Genomic DNA, 6,547 nt, shown 5'->3' with positions numbered 1-6,547 from the left:
CTAGTCCATGCATTTGTTACTTCTAGGCTGGATTACTGCAATTCCTTATTATCAGGCTGCTCGAAAAAGTCCATTAAGACTCTTCAGCTGATCCAGAATGCTGCAGCACGTGTTCTGACAGGAACCAGGAAAAGAGATCACATTTCTCCTGTTTTAGCTTCTTTGCATTGGCTTCCAGTAAAATCCAGAATAGAATTTAAAATCATTCTTCTTACCAACAAAGCTCTTAATGGTCAGGCACCATCTTATCTTAAAGAGCTCATAGTACCTTACTACCCCACCAGAGCACTGCGCTCCCAGAATGCAGGGTTACTTGTGGTTCCTAGAGTCTCCAAAAGTAGACTAGGAGCCAGAGCGTTCAGCTATCAAGCTCCTTTCCTGTTGACCCAGGTTCCAGTTTGGGTTCAGGAGGCAGACACCATCTCCACATTTAAGAGTAGGCTTAAGACTTTCCTCTTTGATAAAGCTTATAGTTAGGGCTGGCTCAGGTGAGTCCTGAACCATCCCTTAGTTATGCTGCTATAGGCCTAGACTGCCGGGGGATTTCCTATGATGCACTGAGCTCCTCTCTCCTCTACTTTCTCTCCCTCTGTATGCAACCTCATCCCATTATTGCATGTTACTAACACAACTTCTCCCCTTTCTGGTAGTCTTTCTCGTCCCTCTCCTCTCTCCTCCTATCACTTCCTGCAGGTGTTTCTGGCTCTGGAGCTGTGGAGTCTGGATCTGTGGCTGCGGGTCAACTGCTGCCCCCGTGTTCCTGCTCAAAACCCTCTGGTGCAACAACTATTGTTACTATTGTTATTATAATCATTAACATTACGATTGTCATCATTAACGCCACTATACATATCTATACCATTTTTCCTTTAGTCTATAGCAACATCACCTTTACTGTGTGTGTATATTGTGTAGGCTGCCTCCCTCCCCTCTTTCTCCTTCCACCCCCCCCCCCCTCCCTCTCACCCCCACCAACCGGTCGAGGTGCCATACCAAGTTCAACAACAAGAAAATATTTTTGAGAAAAATGAATTGACACATTAACCTGTGTTTTCAATTGACTGATTCTTTTATACATTGTGCTGAAATTTTGGTAAGTTGGCCCTGAGCCATGTCGTCCAATGTCCCCTTAAAACATGTAAAAACTGATAAATTAATAAAAACATTAAAAAACACAAACAGCATACGGTTTCCTTTGTGTCACTATATAGTGTCTTATTCAAAGTTTAAGCATCTATAATTTTGTAATATCCATTATTATTAAATTGTTTTAAACTATTATATAATTCATTTTCATACCTAACGTCATACCAGACCAGAGAGCAGCATGTGGAAGGAAGTACTGCCAGCGCAGGGATGAACATAGCAGAGAAATATGGATTTGGATCTCCATTCATCTCAAGAAAAACACTGCTGATGATCTGCTAAAAGTGCTTCTGGAATGGTGTTCTTCCAACATCATTCTGAAATGGATCCATTAAGAGTTATGCCAGCAAATGCCAGGGTCAGTGAGGACAGATCAAGTGGCCTGGAAGTGTGCGCAGCTTGGCTTAATTGGCTGAAGGGAATTTGACATAATGTGTAATTCAGCCTGTTCTCATGCTCAGGTGTCACATATACACGCTTTGGAAAAGCCGTGTCTATTGTGCGCAAAATGGCAATTTTGCAGGTATGGTAGAAGCCCCCAGGTACTTGTGTATGAGACGCATCCAGGCCGCGTGTGTATGTGACGACCCGGGTTGACCGGATGCGCTACGCTAGCTAGCGATGTTTTTGTTTAAGGAGTTGACACCCCCCTGAGGCAACTTCCCTAATCTCAACCATGGCATTAGTTAGTGCCTAAACCTAAGTCAGAAAATATATGCATGTCAACTGGCTAGCCCTACCTGCTAGCACATCGGCCGTGAGGCAAAGCTGTCCTTTGTGTTGAAATGCTATTGCAAACTGCAGCGTATTATATACACACAAAATTGCAGTTTTGCGTACAATAGACACGGCTTTTCCAAAGCATACATATGTAACGCATGAGATGAGATCGGGTTGTGTAATTACTTCTGAGTGCTTCACGTGATACACATTACAAGAGACATCTGTAAATAAGCAACAATGTTTTAATGAGCATTTGTTAGGCAAGTGTGACGGCCCTGCCTAGTTGGGTGTTTAACTGTGTGGTTTTGGGCAGTTTACTATTTTCCTTTTGTCCCTGAAGGTATCAGCGCCCATAAGCCAGATTGGGAGCACCTGGGCCAGACACTGTGGGAGGATAAATATTCTGGCCCTTTTGTTCTCGAGCTTTCTCTGATCTGGTCCCACTCCTGCCAGCAGCAGCAGCATCCCTTTGTTTTGTTACATTATGTTTGTTACCACTCCTCAACACCCAAGCTCCATATTTGTCCCTCATCCACATCTACATCACTGATTTCACTGATTAACACACTCTACATTGTTGATTATTAGTTTAGTTATTTAAGTTGTTACAATAAATATGTTTATTGTTGGCAATCCTCCGTGTCCTCACCGCATTTGTCATGGCCTTTGAGCCGGGTTATGACACAAGGTACAAGTAAACGCTAGAGCACATGCTCCAAATTATACAATATCGTACAATAGTATAGTGTTTTTATAAGTAATGCATTACACATTGCACACACATTTATATTATATTTAGCACTACCTTGTAGTCTTCCTCAGTGACTTGTTCTTTGTCCATGTCAATAGTCCCCTTTTTCAACATCAGTTGTTGGAGTTTGTGGAAATGTTTGTTCAGATTTTTGCCAATGCAAGGGCTTGAAAACAGCACTGTGGCTCTTAGAACGATTTCGTCCATCTCAGTCCGTGAGCCACAACAGGCAAGAAGCCCAAAAACATGCAAATTTGTAGTGCTTTGGGAGACTATAAGGAGAACAGACAATTTCTTACATTTTCATAAAATGACCAGATACAAAATATTTAAAAAAGCAAGCTCTTAGCTCACTTCACCTTACACAGATCTTTGGTATTCTTCATTATGTGACTGAGACATCTATGAAGAATGGGGAGGTCAACTTTTTCTGTGCTGAAACGCTACAGAGGATCTTCTAGATTTACCCTGCAGAATGTCCAAGAAATGGCCTGAAGCGGCACAATGGATCCATCGCAAATAATCATAAGAGGTCTTTTTGATGATGCATTCCCATACATTTTGGTAAGGTCTGTCTCAAATGCCTGTAAGAAATGCAGGACTGATGCTGTTGTGTTGTCACAAGTTAGATTTGTTGCCAGAGGTAGAGGGGATGCACCCTTAGATGGATTTCCAACAACCAACATACACAGAGAATGGGGCTGAACTTGCACTGGGTCTCTGAACTATACTTCCGGTAGCATGCAGATAAATGGTCTTCTTCGACCAAAGCATTACACCTTTTGCATGCATCAGCACCTTCTGCAGCACTTCAGTCTTTCCCAGTCTTCATATCCACTACTGTCTGTAGGCTGAGAAGTTCATTTTGATGACATCTCTTTACCTTTCGTTCAGAATATGATTTGTTCTTCAGGACTTTTCATCCCTGCATCCTGAATCTAATACTTGTTTTGGTATCTTTTGCAGTTTCTCCAAATAAAGGGTCCTAGGGAGCTTTGTTTCAAGTGTCTGTCCAATTGGTGTTCGTGCATCAGCGTGGCATAACTAATCAATGACTTTCACTTCTAAACCCACTGGACAGTCCTCAAAACAGCAGTATCCACTGCATTGGAAAATTGGTCCCTTCCTTGTTGAACCTTTTATTTTCACCTTGTGGTGCTTGAACCCAAAGCTACAGTATGGGTGTATAGATCTGATGCTCTTTGAGATAACATTGGTCCATTGTTACGATGTAAAGGCATGTTCTTCTTCAGTGTGTCTGAGTTGTTGCCATTCCTTCTGTGGCACACTTCTTTGGAAGAATGTGACTTCTTCATCAGCACTGGTAGAGGTACGTGTCTCTGATAGCTGTTCTGATTGTAGTTCTTTCTTAAGACTCTGTAAACAAAATCAGTAGGGGAACAATATGATAATTTATTTATTTATTTATTAATTATAAAGAAAATCCAAACATTGTGTTAGCTTGTGCTCTATGGCAGCTATTGTGCTGTTTGACATTAAATGTGCAAGGCTGATTAACTCAGGTCTTGTTGTAATTTTGTTTTTGTAATTTATTTCTGTGTATATGACAGTCAATAGTGTACTAGTTATATTGCCCCCTCGCTGGCCTGGGACATCCACCGTGGCCCGGTGGCCAATAATGTTACGGCCACCTCTTCCCCCTATTCCACCACCATGCACCCTTACTCCTCCTCCTCCTCCTCTTGTCCCTCTTCCTCGAGCAGGCAGTTGCCCTTGTTCATTTACTTGGCCAGGTGCCTCCATGTTCAGAAATTGTACTGGTCCTGCATGGTCAAGCTCTTTACATACATCCACAGTAATGGACAGCAGGTAACTAAACATACTGTTTGATTGGTCATCTGAGATGTGTGACACTCCTCCTTCGTTAGTCAAGTTCTAGTTTCACCTGACTGTCAATTGCTGTAACAAATTTATCAAATGTATGAATGAAATTTATTTTCATTCATATATGGTATTCATGGTATTATGTTCTTGACTAATTTTGACAATTGAACAGACTATTATGCATGTGATGACTTATACAATGAAATGACACTGACATGTTTTGGAGTGAACAACCATTAGACTGCAGAATCAACAATCAGTTTAGATCAATAAGCTTTTATCCATTCTTTTATCGTATCATTTTTGATGTTTAGTGTATGACTTATAGTCTATGGTATTGTTTCTCTAAATACACAGCAAAAATACTGGAGTACTGGACTTGTTAAAACAGAAAAACCTTTATCGAACAAATCCATGGAGTTACAACTCAGTTAACTTAAACACAGGATGACTAAAGAAAGTACAAGTCCTAGCATCTTTCTCATACGCTGCCCGTGAAGGCCAATAATGACTCGGGGTTGCCACTCTTTTATAGTGATCATTTTCCTAGAATTTTCAAGTCGATTTTCAGTGAAGATCTAGCTGGTGTGACAGACAGGAATCACATCATACACTCTCTGTGGAAGTCTGATTTTAAAGACATGCAGTCTGTGGCTATAACCTATCTATAAAATCATCTACTACATGTTTAGAAATAATGACAAATGGGTCCTTCTTATAATGCTATGTTTTAATATTGATGTATTTTTTATGGTATCATATAGTCATTTGTGTTCCAGGCAGTGTTCCAAAGTGCTTTTCTTATGAATTATTTTTAAACCACTGCAGGATGAACACCAAAAACTGAACAAAAAGTCTACATTTTGCCTACTGACAAATCCCAGTATCCTGTGGAACATTAGCTTTCTAAAATCACCGTGATAACAATAAAAAATAAATGGCTCCTACAGTGGTCCTGAGCCCAAATGCAGTGTAACAGTACAAAAAGCTTGTTCAGACATGTTGCTCTCTGTAAATTCCTCAATGCACTGCCACAACGCCACAGTTTATTTAAACTTAACAACAAACTTGGTGTTTTGATTTGCGAGTGTAATGCGGTAATAAAAACCCTGACATTACAGTTAAATCAGTTTGTCACACCATATGTTAGCCGCTTTACTAACAAAGCTAATCACAACAACAACCCGCGGTGAGCTTACTGCTACAAACCTTCATGTTATGTTATGGTCCATTTTATCGTACCGTAACGTTAGTGTTGCGTTCAAAGAGACTATTTTTGCAAAGTGTTAGCCCGTATTTAGCCAGCTTCATTTTGATTTTTATCCAACGTTCTCAACACATTTGAAACCATGCTCCTAGCCAGAGCTGACACGCCTTAACCTCAAGCTAGCTATCCAATTTTACATTATTCATCCGTTTAAAATACATTGATAGGAAAACATTAATCTATAAATGTAATAAAAACTACCACAGTTAGCAGTCAGCAGTGAAAAATATTTACCTTTGGAGGATAATGCAACTCGCGTCATTCAGAGTTTTGGCCACTGGAATTTAATGTCATCGAGACTGTACTACTAACGTAACCCAGGGGTGTGTTCACACAGCTGCCGCAACTAACCGAGCAACCCGTCCTAATGTTAAAATTATTTCCCCGGACATTTTACTTTTCCCCTCATTTTCCAAGTGTTTTTCAGGCCGAGTGGGAAGACTGTGCCTGTATGAAGGGCATCAAGTCAACATTTATCACATCACAGTTTACAGTTATCTACACCTATGCTCCTACAGCGACTCATATAATAATAATAATAATAATAATAATCCTTATTTGTAGAGTACTTTTCAAAAACAAGTTACAAAGTGCTTTAACAAGTGTAAAGAATAATACAAAAAAACAAGATAAGAGCATGAAAAATTAATATAAAATTAGTAAAATACAATAAAATAAAAGGGATAAAATAAAGTCAAATAAGATCGGGAAAGGCTCTCCTATAAAAGTATGTTTTAAGAAGGGACTTAAAAGAGTTCACTGACTCAGCCGACCTGATTTCCTCGGGCAGGCTGTTCCAGAGCCTCGGGGCCCTT

The sequence above is a fragment of the Micropterus dolomieu genome, linkage group LG02, assembly GCF_021292245.1.
Source record: "Micropterus dolomieu isolate WLL.071019.BEF.003 ecotype Adirondacks linkage group LG02, ASM2129224v1, whole genome shotgun sequence".
Lineage (NCBI taxonomy): Eukaryota > Metazoa > Chordata > Actinopteri > Centrarchiformes > Centrarchidae > Micropterus > Micropterus dolomieu.
The sequence above is the reverse complement of the archived record's forward strand: the minus strand, read 5'-3'. Positions refer to the sequence as shown.